We start from the raw sequence: 13,629 nt of genomic DNA on the forward strand, positions 1-13,629 counted from the left end.
ATGGAATTAAAAAATGGCATATTTTAGAATTGTATCTTACTAATGTAAGCTTATCAGATAATTATATGGCAGAGTTTTAGATTAAAGACCACTTGATACTTTTGTTCCAAAAATAAATTTCAGTACAGGTCATTAAGAACTCTAAACAAAGCATTGTTGTTGTGGTTTTAGAGTATATGAACAAACCTGAGGCTATGAATTCTAAAAGAAATATCTAATATTTATCCAACTTTCAGTTGAATAGGTTTACAAGTTCTAGATAGATGAAAAAATAGTTTTATTATCATCCAGATTTTCAGGCCATAAACCACTCTGATGCAGTGGTTAAGGCATAGATTAGAAACTGGGAGACCATGAGTTCTAGTCCTGCTTTACGTTCAAAGCCAGTGACCTTGAGCCAGTCACTTTCTCTCAGCCCTAGGAAGCAGGCAATGGTGAACCACTTTTGAAAACCTCGCAAAGAAAACTTTAGGGACCTATACAGGGACTCTCAAGAATGAAACACAACTGAATGGAAGAAAAAAAAATAACATACTAGTGTACTGAAAAGACACGATGCATTTATTATATCATTAATATGCTACATTATTAATGTATTTTAGGCTATTGACTGATATCTATAAAGTTCTCCAAAGGTTAACATAGATAAGTGATTATTCCATTGCTATATAACTAATTTAGGAAGTTATACTTTTGCTCAGCAAACCGTTGGAGGATACAAAAATTGAAAACTAAAATATTGTTGCTCAGTGGCTCATCTGTATTGAAAATAATGGCTATCAGAAATGTTTACAAATTTAAGATATAATCTCTTCTATATAATTAAAATATTGCATATCAATACTATTTTTTAAAGTGTATATTTTTACGTATTGAAAACTTAAGCCAATTTCAAGAATGTTATAGCAAGCTTTCATATTTCATTCTTGATTATTTATAGCAAACATCTTTAATTATATTTAATCTTTAGCAGCAACCATACATTTTTATTTGACCTATATAATAACATTTGATAAAGTCCATATATAGTATATCAATGGTAATAAAATGTTACTTTCACAAGACTTTCCTTTTATATTGCTATGAAATGCTTGCAGTATGTGAAATGGACTGTTACAGGCTTGTGTATTATTATCACGCTCAAACTAAGAAGGTAATTTTTTCAGCGTCATTTCTCACAGTTATGCATCCAATCTAGTTATATCATAATGATTTATGTTGACTGACATCTAATCTACCCTATCATTTCAAAATGAATTCTACTAGATTTGGGGCAGTTTACTTTCAAATAAACATACATAGGAATCTAGCACTAACATACTTCTCCGTGGACTGACCGGCATCTCTACTCTATATGTGTTTAGATTATACCCTGCTGAGTTCAGTGGGACTTATTTCCAGGTGTTTAGGACCACAGTGCATAAATACAAATCACCTTATAGATAGACCACAATCTATACTGTGAATCTTGTAAATATTAAATTTGAAGGGGGGGGACAGTGAATGAACACAAAATATCACAAATATGAAACATTTGTAATTAACAAATATAATTAATTTGGAATATTTTTGCAATTTATAATACTTAAAATTAATAGAAAATGTTACAAGTACAGTATTGGTTTTAGAAATCTATATCACAGGAAATCAGAAACAATATGTATGTTTGACTCGCTGATGTTACAGTAGGCAAAACCACTGTGCATTTTAAAAACAGTATTTTGTTTTTTAAAAGTGAGAAATATTGGACAATTAATCAGCAAAAAGCAACTCAAAGGTTTCAAATGTTGTAATAAAAAATGCCAATTAACTTTCCAAATACAGTATATAGACACAACTGGATACTCTATCCGAAACAGTTTGTCAAAAGTTCCTGGAAATGAAACAGATTGAAGGCAATACATTTTCTGATAAATTAACAATTTAATTGAATAATTATAAATCTGAAATAATGTATTCAGCAGCAATGCCAATGATTTCAGTAGAAATTTTCTGAAAATGTTTGGATTTGCTATGCTTCAGTCTTGCATTCTATTGTATATACGTTTAAAAAAAAAAAGACCATACTTTTGGAACAATCTTATAGTACTGGGGCATGTGTCAGTTTACCAGGTACTGTGGTATCACAAAATAGAACTTTCCAAGGTTTTATAATCACTGCACAGTGTTTTAAAACATTGTAACTATATATGCTGCATTCTGAATGACTACATCTTTCCCAAAACACATATTCTGACTGAAAACCTGAGCTTCCTATATTTCCAATAGTATCCTAACAATGATTAAGCGAAGTATGATACTCCTTATCTAATAAATAACCAATTGAAAATGAAGTGTGCCTTGCTATGCAGCAGCAATCAGCTTTTATCTCTGTCCAATCAAGTTGACATCTGAACTGCCTAATCCTCCTTTTGTAAGGCACATAAGACTTTGTTGTCACTGTTGGTTTTGTGAATTGTCTATATAATCTGCTCTGATTTCCTAAAGATGACAGATCCTAACAAACAGCCCTGCTTTGCTGCACTGCAGTCAATGCAACAGTTGAGATTAAGGTACAGATGAAGATACTAAAATTTAATCACACCTGTCCACAACTACCATACTGCCTGACACCTCTCAGAAGATTAACTTAAACCAGTTCGGAACCATAAACCAATCATTATACTCTTAAAATAAAGAAATATGCTTGGAAATATACACTTACAACTTTTTCACTCTGTTAATCTACTCTATAGTTCATAGGCCTTCTTTATATATGTTATAAATGAAAAATTATAGCAACAGCTGTTTAACACAATTTAATATAGGTTTTAACACTATTGCACAGGGATGTGTATCTTTGCTAAATTTGATCTTTATGTCTCCATTTTGCCAAATACATAACATTTACAAGATGGAAGTAAGTAAAGAATATACATCAGACAAATACTTGGGATAAATGACATTTGCAGTAGAAATGATGAGTGGATTAGTTTTGTTTTCATTAATAGGACTTTTTTATGCTCCATATATAAAAATATCAGAATTTAAACTACCCCAATCTATGTTTGTTTGTTTTTAAAGTGACTAAGTGGCATAATTGAAAAGTTGGTCTATGTCCAACAGGTTTAAATCTTAACATTTTAAATGTAAGCATTCTTTCTGGTATTTAATATGAAAACATGATGGTCTGAAAACAATAAAAAATAAATAAAAAATCCTGGGATAGTCAGGGAAGGAAGTAAAAGTGCCATTGCCTAGTTTGTTAAACACTTAAAAATGACTGATCCATAGTTTCTTACTTTGAAGACAATATTGCTTACAAAATATTTAAAATCTAATCTTATGTTAAGAAATGTATTTTTCAGAGTTCTATAGATCTTAGTATCTATGTGATGTAAACTGTGGCTTTATTTTTCATCAGTATCATAAAGAGAACATATAAAAGTTAAGCAAGCTTGCAGTTCAGCCATGCTAACTGTTTAAAGTTTATTTCTATTTACTCACCCAATAATTGTGTATTTTATAATGTGAGACAAAAATAGTTTTATTCCCTTAAGTATGTATACTTAATTAAAGTATATAGTTTTTTGTATATTTGCATAATATTAATGAAGTCTGTTATTATCTTGGTATTAGATGACAAAAAAGTATATTTTAATTATTAATACTAGTAGTACATCATTATTTACAATTGTATTTTAAATAAATATCTTTCAATACAGTGTTTTATGATTACATTATTGCATATGTAAATTATTCTATAAAGGACAATTTAGACATGTAACTTTAAATAACGTAGTCTAATAATAGGTCATATAGTTTTTGTGCCATTTTACTGCGTCCTAATAGGGTATTACTCAGCTCCGAATCTGGAATATTCCACTATTACATTTCTAATTTATATGCAGTTATATATCACCTGTTACACAGATGTGACTTTAATAATTTAGCATACTTTAAAAGAAAATCTAAGGGAGTGTAATCAGCTGGCAGTCTACACTGTTCAAAGCACTGTTCGTAACAAACCCAAAGATACTTGTTTCTGATAATGAGCTTCATTTCATAAACCTTCTCTCATTTATATGACTGTCATGCAAGGAGTTCTCTGAAACTTAACTCATAAAATGGCTTGCATGTTTCAAAACTAATATTTGAACATAGAAGAGCAATTTATTCTGTATAAGAAGTAAAACAAAGTAAAACATATCTGTAATAATACTGACAGAACTTATCAAATCCTCACGATTTTAGGCAGTGTTCCTAATAGCACTAAATAATCTTTGTCACATTAAAATGAATGCAATAGCCATTTAAGAATAATAGGAATTGCCTTAACACTTTCTAAATACGTGAATTTTATTGCATATAACTTCTGACAGCATAAAAAATATAGTATTTTTATTATTTTGATACTGAGCTACAGCTTATCAAAGCTTGGTAATGAAAATCCATTAATCTTAAATGATGCTCCCAGCCTATCTGATACAATGCTGATATGTTAAAATCTTAAATTGAAAAAAAAAATCAAATGAGACTGGTTTTACCTGAACACTGCTCTTTAAAACAGAATTATTAGTTCACAGGTACTCTGCCTCTGCTATGCCTTATAGCTTAGTATTATAATATTTCTTGTAGGTATCTATGTTATGCAATCATTAGTGAATGCAATTTAAAGTAATATAGACTTCAAATATACAGCTAGGACAATTGGCTCTTAGAACATATTTATATACTGTACTAAAACTATACAGGAACTGATACCATTTAAAGACAATTGCTTTTATAATTCACTAAAAGATATTTCTTCTCAAGCCAAGAATCTTTAGTGCACCTCTGAAAGACTGGCAGATTGCCCTTGTGCTGCTTACTTATCCAACAGTAGCAGATAAAAAGTACATGCCATAAGTATCTTATTTAAAGTCCAATCTGTGCTACTTAAAGATGAGACTGCACAACATTTGCAAGTAATATCAATATTAAAGCACAAAGTTCTATTATTCTAAAATATTTTAATAAACAGAATTATTAAAAGCAATTTCTTCTAATTGCCAAGTCTGTTAGGAAGCCACTAGATCCTATGAAGAAACTATAACTACTTTATATTTTTACAATGAAAGAGTATTCTCTATAGACTTCCCTTGTTCTTTCATACTCATCTTCAGCCTGAAGTTTTAATTAATAGGGAAAAAAAAACCAGGCTGCCAAAGTGCAATGCAACCTCACTCAATTTACAGCTAAAGTTAGAAAGACTGCAAAAGTGGAACATTGCTTGCTTTTCCATTCAAATATTCTAATTTCCTCCATTTCATAAGAAAGCTTATAAAGGCAAACATGTGTTGGGAGAGATGCTGTGATGAAAACCCAAGCATGAAAAGAAAGTGATGTACTGCACACACATAGAAGTTTAAAAGGGCATTTGCTCTTATGCCAGGTTATTTCTTCACTGCACTGTTTGATAATTCATGGGGCAAGTACTCCAAGGTCATAAGCATTTGGTGAAATGTTAAAAGACAAACAACCCTATCTCACTTCACAATACCAAAATACACCAATGACGTGAACTAACTTCATGAAACTTTAAACACTCAAGCAGATGGAGGGAAAAGAGAAAGAAATCCTCAGCAACTTACCTAGGTGACTTAAGAGTGCCAACATTTCCTTAAAACCATCTACTGCTGGGTGACTCTACCATCCCCAGGACACCTGACTTTACTGCCATACATGTCACAGTGCCTATCGTTAGACATTCAGCAGTGTCAACACAGCCTGACTTCTAAATGGAATTGCACGTGTACTTACATCGCAAACGTTTGGATGATCAGGCGAGTCCTTGAGAGATCTTTTTTCCTCTTCTTGAGAAACAAGAGAGAGAAAGAGAAGTGATTGAACAGAGTAGGGGGGGAGGAGGAGGAGAAGGAGGAGGAGGAAGAGGAGGAGAAGGAACGGGGGAAAAAGCTTTTAATTCTTCCAGCCTTGTAAGATGTTCCCCACCTGGTCCAACACGCAGCCTCGTTTAACCACACATGCACACGGGCGCGCGCGCGCAGACGACCGCGCGCGCATACACACACAACCTTGAAAATCAATCCAATGAACCGCCAGGAGCTCTGTGGTGGCGCTGGTGGCAGCGGCGGCGGCGGCGGCGGTGGTGTGTGTCCCTAAGCGTGCAGCAGGCGCAAGTGCCCGTGCTGCTGGTCGGATTAAAAGTAAGCGGACTCGTCCTGAGAGCGTCCAGGAAGGAAGTGACAGGAGGCGAATGGGGAAAGCACAGCTCACAGGCTTTGTAACATCACGGATCGCAGGAAGGAGGGGAGGGGGGAGAGAAGAGAGGCAGGGAAGGGAGGATTCAAAAACTCCACGCCCGGCGAGGCTTCTCTTCCTTCTGCCTTCCCTCCTCTCCTCCTCCTCTTTTTTTTTTTCCTCCCTCTTTTCTCTCTCTCTCCCACAATCCCAAACGAAGGACTCTCTCTTGCTGAGCTGGAGAAAGAATCAGTTTCACTCTTGAAAAAAGGGGGCGGGATCACATCCCGAACGCGTTTTAATAAAACAAACAGAGCGCAGAGAGCGACCAGCTCAGAGCAGAGCAGAGGCGGTGGCAAAGATCCCTCTCTCTCCCCCCACCCCGTCTTTCCCTCTCTCTTTCCGCCTTCCGTGCCCCTCTCTAGTCTCAACGAGATTGATAAATTACTCCACTACCCTACTTTAATTATGTATATGGTATGCAGAATAAATCACCCAACATCAGGCACCTCAATCAAGCACTTTTTAAATGATAATTGCATCTGGGCTGAATCAATCTTGCCATGCCTGACATTTTGCTAATTTTAGTTTTTTACCGCCGGGGGTGGGGAGGGGGGGGCAGAGCGAAGGGAGGGCTGGTTAGCGGTTTAGGAGAATTGGCGAAACGACATATGCCTTGGAGCAACCCTAATGACAATCCGGTATTATTACACGCACTCATAGCGATCGCGGCAATAAGGCGGGGAATCACATCGCTCTCTCTCCCCTTCCCACCCCCCTCTCTCCATGGGAGAGACGGTGGGAGCCTTTTAAAAAAATTGGGCCGGGGGAGAGAGGGCGAGGTTGCTGCCGGAACCAGGCTAAGTAGGTCTTCTTGACCAGAAACCCAAGGCGGGGAGAGAGGGGAGGGGGGGTTGGTCAAGAGAAAGGGAGCCCGCGTTCCTCCAGCGGCGACCTTTTCAGAAAGGCTCTTCAGATGCTCGCCGGAGTTCAGGGCGAAGAAGGGCTTTTGCTCAAGCCTTGGTCATTTTGGGCAACTCGTTTTCCGCGAGCCCCATTGTTTTTTTCCGCTTCAGCTCAACGTAGTCGCGAAGTCTACGGACCGATCTGAAAGCGGCGTTGCGAAAGCCGAGCGGCGCGGTCCGTTCGGGACGGCCTGCGAGCCAACTCCTCCGGCAGAAGCGGACTGGGGGTCGGTGGAGGGGGGTGGGGGAGGGGGAAATGGGGAGCCTGCGCCGTTGTCGGCGGGGAAACGGACGAAGGAATCCTTCGACTTCCACCAGGGAGGTTGGGTCAGCGCTATCGGGCTAACTTTCGAGACACTTTGGAAACATCTCCCCACCCCTCGGAATCTGACAGCGATGAGCTGCAAGACAAGCAGCGGGTGCGGCTCCCCCTCTTTTTTTTTTTTTTTTTAATCACGGCCGTTGACATTTCCTTTCTCCTCCCTTTTTGCCTCCATCTCTTTTCTGCACCTTCCTTAAGGCTTTGGGTCTGCAAACCGGCTCCTTTTTTAGTTCTCGTCCGGCTTCCGCCTCGAAGCGCGAGGCTGTCAGCTCTCATTCCGAGGCTAAACTTTTGAAAGCGAGGATGGAGAGAAGAAAGTCAGATAAAGGCAGCTGCCCAGTTCGGCAAGGACACAGTAGCACTCTAGCTAAAATTACCGACCCTTTCTTTTTCCTGCCTGATTCCTGACTTTTAGGCGCTCTTTGGCGCGGGTATGCTTTTGCTAGCAAGAGTGCACGTATCCTCCGCAAAAACGCTTTGCTTCCAGAAAGTCTGCCCTGCCAACTCACCGCTTCAGCATCCCGCGGGAGTAGTCCAAAAAGCGAGAGTAGCCTTCGCTTCGTCACCGCAGGCTGCAATCCTACCCGCGCCTTTCCTTGGAAGTACTCTAAAGCCCCCTTTAGATTGACACGGAGTGACCTTCCAGAAAAGGGATGGTCTTAGGGCCCTAATCCATTAAACTTTACAAGTCTTCAGTTCTGTTTTGGGGTTGTTTTTGTGAACATTTGCGGCTTGCCATTTATTCACCCATGGGAATAGGTGGGGGATCAATACATAAAAGATTATTGTTTCCCTTAATACAAAGACAATAATTTTAAGGATGATGCCATCCATTACAAACGGATGTTCTTCTATTATTATCACTCACAGCAACTATGTTACTGTATCCTGGAACTTTGCCCTTCTTCAGAGCCTTGGGCAAAATGTAAATCACCAACATGGGGGTCAAGCAAAATAGGGGACTAGTGAACAAAACCCCAATCACTTTGCACAGTATCTAGGAACATTTTCATCTTTACTCTCACTCTTTTGTTTGCAGTTTAACCTTTCTCCTGAAGAAGAATCTGGATGTGTTTTCACTGGGTTATGAGGCATTTCAGTTAGTCCTACAATCTTTCAATTGCTGAAATTAAGATATTGACCTAATATGGATTCTAGAATGGCCAACATGACTACCTTGGCTTTTAGTATAATCCTACTTTCTCTTTCGTTCCTTTTTCTTCAGATATCAATGCACCCTTCTGCACAATTCTTTTGCAACTTTGGGGAGAAATAAAGTAGTTGTAATTAAATATTCCAGGGCTAGGGTAAAGCAATTCCATTTTTTAAAAATGCACAATATCTTAGAGGAAAGGTAGGAATTGTTTAAAAAGGAGAATGGAAGCAAGGCTATTCTTCATCAGTTAAATGAAGGGATTCTCATATAAGTGCAAAAATGATTCTGTGCTGTTAAAACACTGGAAATTTCTCAACCTAGCTGCAGAAAGCTCTGACATTTCATTTGTGTTGAAGCCAAGTAAAGCATATTCATTTTCCTGATGCATTTCATGAACTAATGAAATTTTCTACCAGTTGAAGTAATCTGGACATAGTAAAATTGCAGAGCACAGGTCATGGTGGTTCCTCCAGAATTAAGAAGGGATTACTTTGCCCACTTATAAATTCAATAAAATCAATATCGCTTAATCATTTCTTTTGGATGACTGGCTTATGGAGGTTGAAAGTTTTTATGATCTTGGAATGATTCACTATCTTATAAGGTAAACTTCTCTGATAAACTTCAGTAGTACTAAGTTCTTTACCAGGACTACATAAATACAATACATTCAAGTACCATTGAAGTATATTCTGTACTACATTCCTTAAGTCAGATTTCTAAAGCTTTGTATAGCTTTAGATGCTACTATAGGTAATATAAGGGAGAATTAAATTAAGCCTTTGAGAAACCAATGGATGAGTAGAAATCTCTGAAGATCAATCCTTTGTTTTATGATTATGATTTCAAGTATTTTTTTCCTGCAACATTTTTTAAAAATTTTTCCTCCTATACTGTCTTTTTGTGTCATGAAGCATGGGGTGTCCACAGGATAGAATCATAGAAGTCAAGCTACCAGTTGCAATTGTGCAGCCAGTGCTGTCATCATTCCTAATATGATGACACTCCTACTATCAAGGGGCTTTGTTAAATCATTACGCAGTAATGTAGACCTTTGGTAGGTGTCTTGTGTTCAGATTCAGTGCACTGATCCACAATTCAGATGGAATGGGTGATGTCTCAGTTGTTCTGTATTATTAAAAAGAGTGTGGTTGATGAAGTGGTTAGAAAGCAGGAGAGCTAGTCCTGCCTTAGGCATTAAACCACAGGTGACTCTGAGTTAGTCTCTTTCTTTTAGCCCAAGGATAGAAGTAATCCAAAAATATTGCCATAAAAACTATTTGGGACTTGTCCATGTAAGACCATGAATCAAGACTGAATTGAATGTACCAAAGAAAAAAGTGACTATATGCTAAGTATGCTTAAATATAAATATTGATATGTTTTAAACATTGTTCATTTTGTTTTTCCTTTATATATTTATTTGTATTTTTATTCTTTCCCTTATTTTCCATTTTGAAAAATTAAAATGGATACAGACAGATATGTGACCTTCCAGAACTGAGGTGACAGAGATGAAACAAGTACAGAATAATTTATATTATTTAAATTGAAAAAGTTTTTTGTCCTCTTGACAGTGTACTTCAGAAAACAAAATCAGAGTAGAGCAATAAATTAAGAAGACATTTACATATTTTATTCATTATGGGATGGACTTGCCATTCTATTATTTCCACAGTTAGACCACTTCCTGCTGGCAAAGATATAACACATGAAAAGAGACCCTAAAATTATTTCAATAATTGATTGGCATTTTCAGAAGTTTTTACTGAAGATTTGTATTTTAAGTTTATTTGCACATAAGGAGCAGTTAAACAGTGATTAAAACAATGGAAAAATCTAGGAGCATATGAAACCATAGGAGCGCATAGCATCATCACTACAGTTCTGGTCTAAGAATAATGGCTATGCACTCTTATTTGCACAAGTGCTGCGATCTACATCAATCAAAAAGATCCCACTCAGTGAATCCCAATAAGATGTGGTACATTGCCTTTTGAAAAGTATTGTGTTTTACATGAATTAGATTTGATCTGAAATGACTGTTTACACATGAAAGTAGTAATATATGCCTCACACATGGAATATTGTAAGAACTGATCAATGCATACATGCTTATAAACATGCCTTAACCACATTTCTTCAGCCATGGAAAATTTAATAGAGCATGCCTAGATATTTGCAATCAGAATGAAGCTCCATTGTTTTTAGTGGGGCTTATTTTTGTACCAGTTTTCATTTTTAACTATGCTCTTAAATCTCTTCTGTTTTGATTCATAGATCTAAAATCTCCTAAATGTTGTTGACTCATACCTATTATTTTCTCCCATCAACCTGACAATAGACCTTAAAACAGATGACTATGGTTTGATTAGAGAATGGATACTGTAAGAAAACAGAGAAATTCCTTTTGAAGTAAATTGTTCAGAAATTACAAAAAAGGAAGGAAATATCTTTTTCCTTTTCTAGAGCACAAACTATCCATTTGCCGTGAAGATGCCTTCAGAGAGATAATATATTAATACAGCAAAATAGAGACCTGATCCATGAGTCTACTTTAAATGGCATTAATGTACTTCTCAATAAATAAGCCACATTTGTCTTATTTTAGTTGTGTATTAGCCTTTTTTGACATAGGCCAGGTCAGAAAACGGACTCCACAAGGACTACTGAAACTCTACTTTATTGTTGCAGGATATAATAACAGAATTTTAAAAGCCTGATTAGAGTATATACCTCTCTATTCTCGTACCAAAGAAAATCAAGGCAGGAAAATCTTGAGTTTCCTTCTTATTCTTTCCTCCCTTTCAGGACTGGGCTGCTATTGACAGTACCGGTATGTAATGACCGTTGCATTCCTTCTTCAAGACCTTCTCCATAATCCTCTCCAAGATGCCACAATTTTAGTAGTATATAATGTTAGATCACGTAGCATATATATTGTAGACCTTGTAGAGATCATGTAAATATACATGATCTCTACAAGGTGGGCTAAAATAATTAAAATTTAGAAGCTGGCTTTCATATGCTACATTGTTTAAGGCTTAATTTTTGTTTATATAATGAGGATGTGATTGTTGAAGTTTTTAGCCCCATGTTGGTGAATAGAACAAAGGTGGGGATTTCAAATACTGTTTGAACCATAATCGTCACCCCATTTCACCCTATGGGAATTATAATTCAGCAATCTAACTACCATTAGGCACTTTATATTACACAGTACAGCAGTTTTTATGCAGTTCTAAAATGTTCCAAAAACTTCTTAAAGATTTCTGATTAGGATTATTTCAAATCGGGGTGTTTAAAAGAATTTAGCAATACTAAATTCTATACTATATACCATGTTTTCCCGAAAATAAGACCCTGTCTTATATTTTTTTTGAACCCTGAAATAAGCTCTTGGCCTTATTTTTGGGGACGTCTTATTATTTTGGGGCACATGGAGCTCCTCTTGCCATCTTACCTGATTTTCCGCTCTGTCCCCCTATCCCTAACTGGAGGAAATGGTGGGGACCGGCTGCACATGTGCTTAAATATTTTTGGGGGAGGGCTTATTTTCGGAGGATGTCTTATTTTTGGGGAAACACGGTACTAAATTCTAGCCAATGTCTGTGTTTGTACAAAAATTTCAGGGAAATGGTAAACTAAAAACAAACTTCTCAGGACAGATAAAAGGTTAGTGTGGCTTTGATTTTATAGCCTGGAATAAGAAAATGACAGCATCAAAATAAATGCAAATTCTATGCATTCAAATATCATATGCCTTGTCTCTCTGTTTACAATATTAATATATATATATCTTTCATATCAAACTATAATCCTGTATTTCATGTACATGCCCATACAAATTTCTTGGTAAAAGTTTGGAAGTGTTTACTACAGCTTTCATCCAGGATGTTTTTTTTTATTTTTTTATTTTAAATTTCCTGTACCGATATTAGTTTACAGTCTTTGAATTTCCCAACATTTCCCACTCAAATGCTAATAAATCCTCAATTTGCTTAGCTTCTGATCCAAATCAGATCAACTAGGTGCATCTTAGTATTCATTACTAGAATGATTCTTTAAATAGTTATGATTTCATATTGAGACTATACTCAGCAGTTAATGGCAATATTTTTCAGTCAAAGAAAAGATCTTCAAGGCAATGAGCAAGGCGTGCTGTTTTGTTTTGTTGTTGTTGTTGTTGTTTTTTAAAAAAAACTGCAATTCCTTGTAGACAAACTGTAGAAGCCAAATACTATAGTTTCTTTAATTCTCAAAACTCAGTAGAGAACATTTTAGTGAACAAATAAAAATAGCTCTTACAACACCTGTGGAATCTTCCTGTGTCATTTAGAATTCAGTATAATTTACATTGAAATGTTACCTCCAGACCATATTTTTAAAACATGTGTTACAAACAGCCAATAATTGGCAGCAAATCCCCTCTGGATTCTTTCCAAAGAGGTAAGATTAAAGGTTCCTGTTAGGCACAAGCCTGCTGGCAACAGGAAACAGAAATTTTGCACTGTTTCCCAGCCTTCCACCTGAAACTTACATCTGACTTTAAAAAAAAAAAAAAAGCACAACAGGAGGTGTAATTATTGGAATAATCAACCCTTCTATAACCTTACTGAAGGGCTGAGGTGTAGCCAAGTGTCTGTTTCCCTTACGAATATGATTATTTCATGGTGAGCTCAGTTAACATCCTCTTTCAGTAATTACCCAAGTTCTTTCTCATTTTAGAATGATAGTCAAATGTTTAATTTTTTAACAGTAATGAGCCTGCCAATTTACACTATAAAAATGACATTTAAATTACAGAGAGCCAAGGTTATGTTGAAAATAGCCCCACAGTTTATGCATCCTAACCCTGGGTGCTATGGTTTCCATTTTCCATCCAGGGTCCAGCTTCACCCTACTACTCCTCTTCTTACTTTACTTCAGTGTTGCTCAACCTTCACAACTTTAAGACATGTGGA

The 13,629-nt window shown here is 36.4% G+C and overlaps 1 protein-coding gene across 15 annotated transcripts in view; it reads right to left on the reverse strand.

The window, feature by feature from the left end:
- MEF2C (myocyte enhancer factor 2C) overlaps nucleotides 1-13,629 on the reverse strand; it is a 179,107-nt gene that overhangs the window by 150,132 nt on the left and 15,346 nt on the right. For 2 of the 15 annotated variants that reach the window (XM_087885876.1, XM_034441253.3), the window contains exon 1: nucleotides 5,782-6,456. The exons of 12 other annotated variants lie outside the window; for them this stretch is intronic. The gene's annotated coding sequence lies outside the window, so the exon portion shown is untranslated. Of the gene's footprint in view, nucleotides 1-5,781; nucleotides 6,480-13,629 lie in introns of those variants that run through there. One more of the 15 variants, XM_087885868.1, reaches the window with a different exon arrangement.

Source organism: Pantherophis guttatus, chromosome 2, assembly GCF_059756535.1.
Source record: "Pantherophis guttatus breed Tessera chromosome 2, ASM5975653v1, whole genome shotgun sequence".
In the NCBI taxonomy this organism is placed as follows: domain Eukaryota; kingdom Metazoa; phylum Chordata; class Lepidosauria; order Squamata; family Colubridae; genus Pantherophis; species Pantherophis guttatus.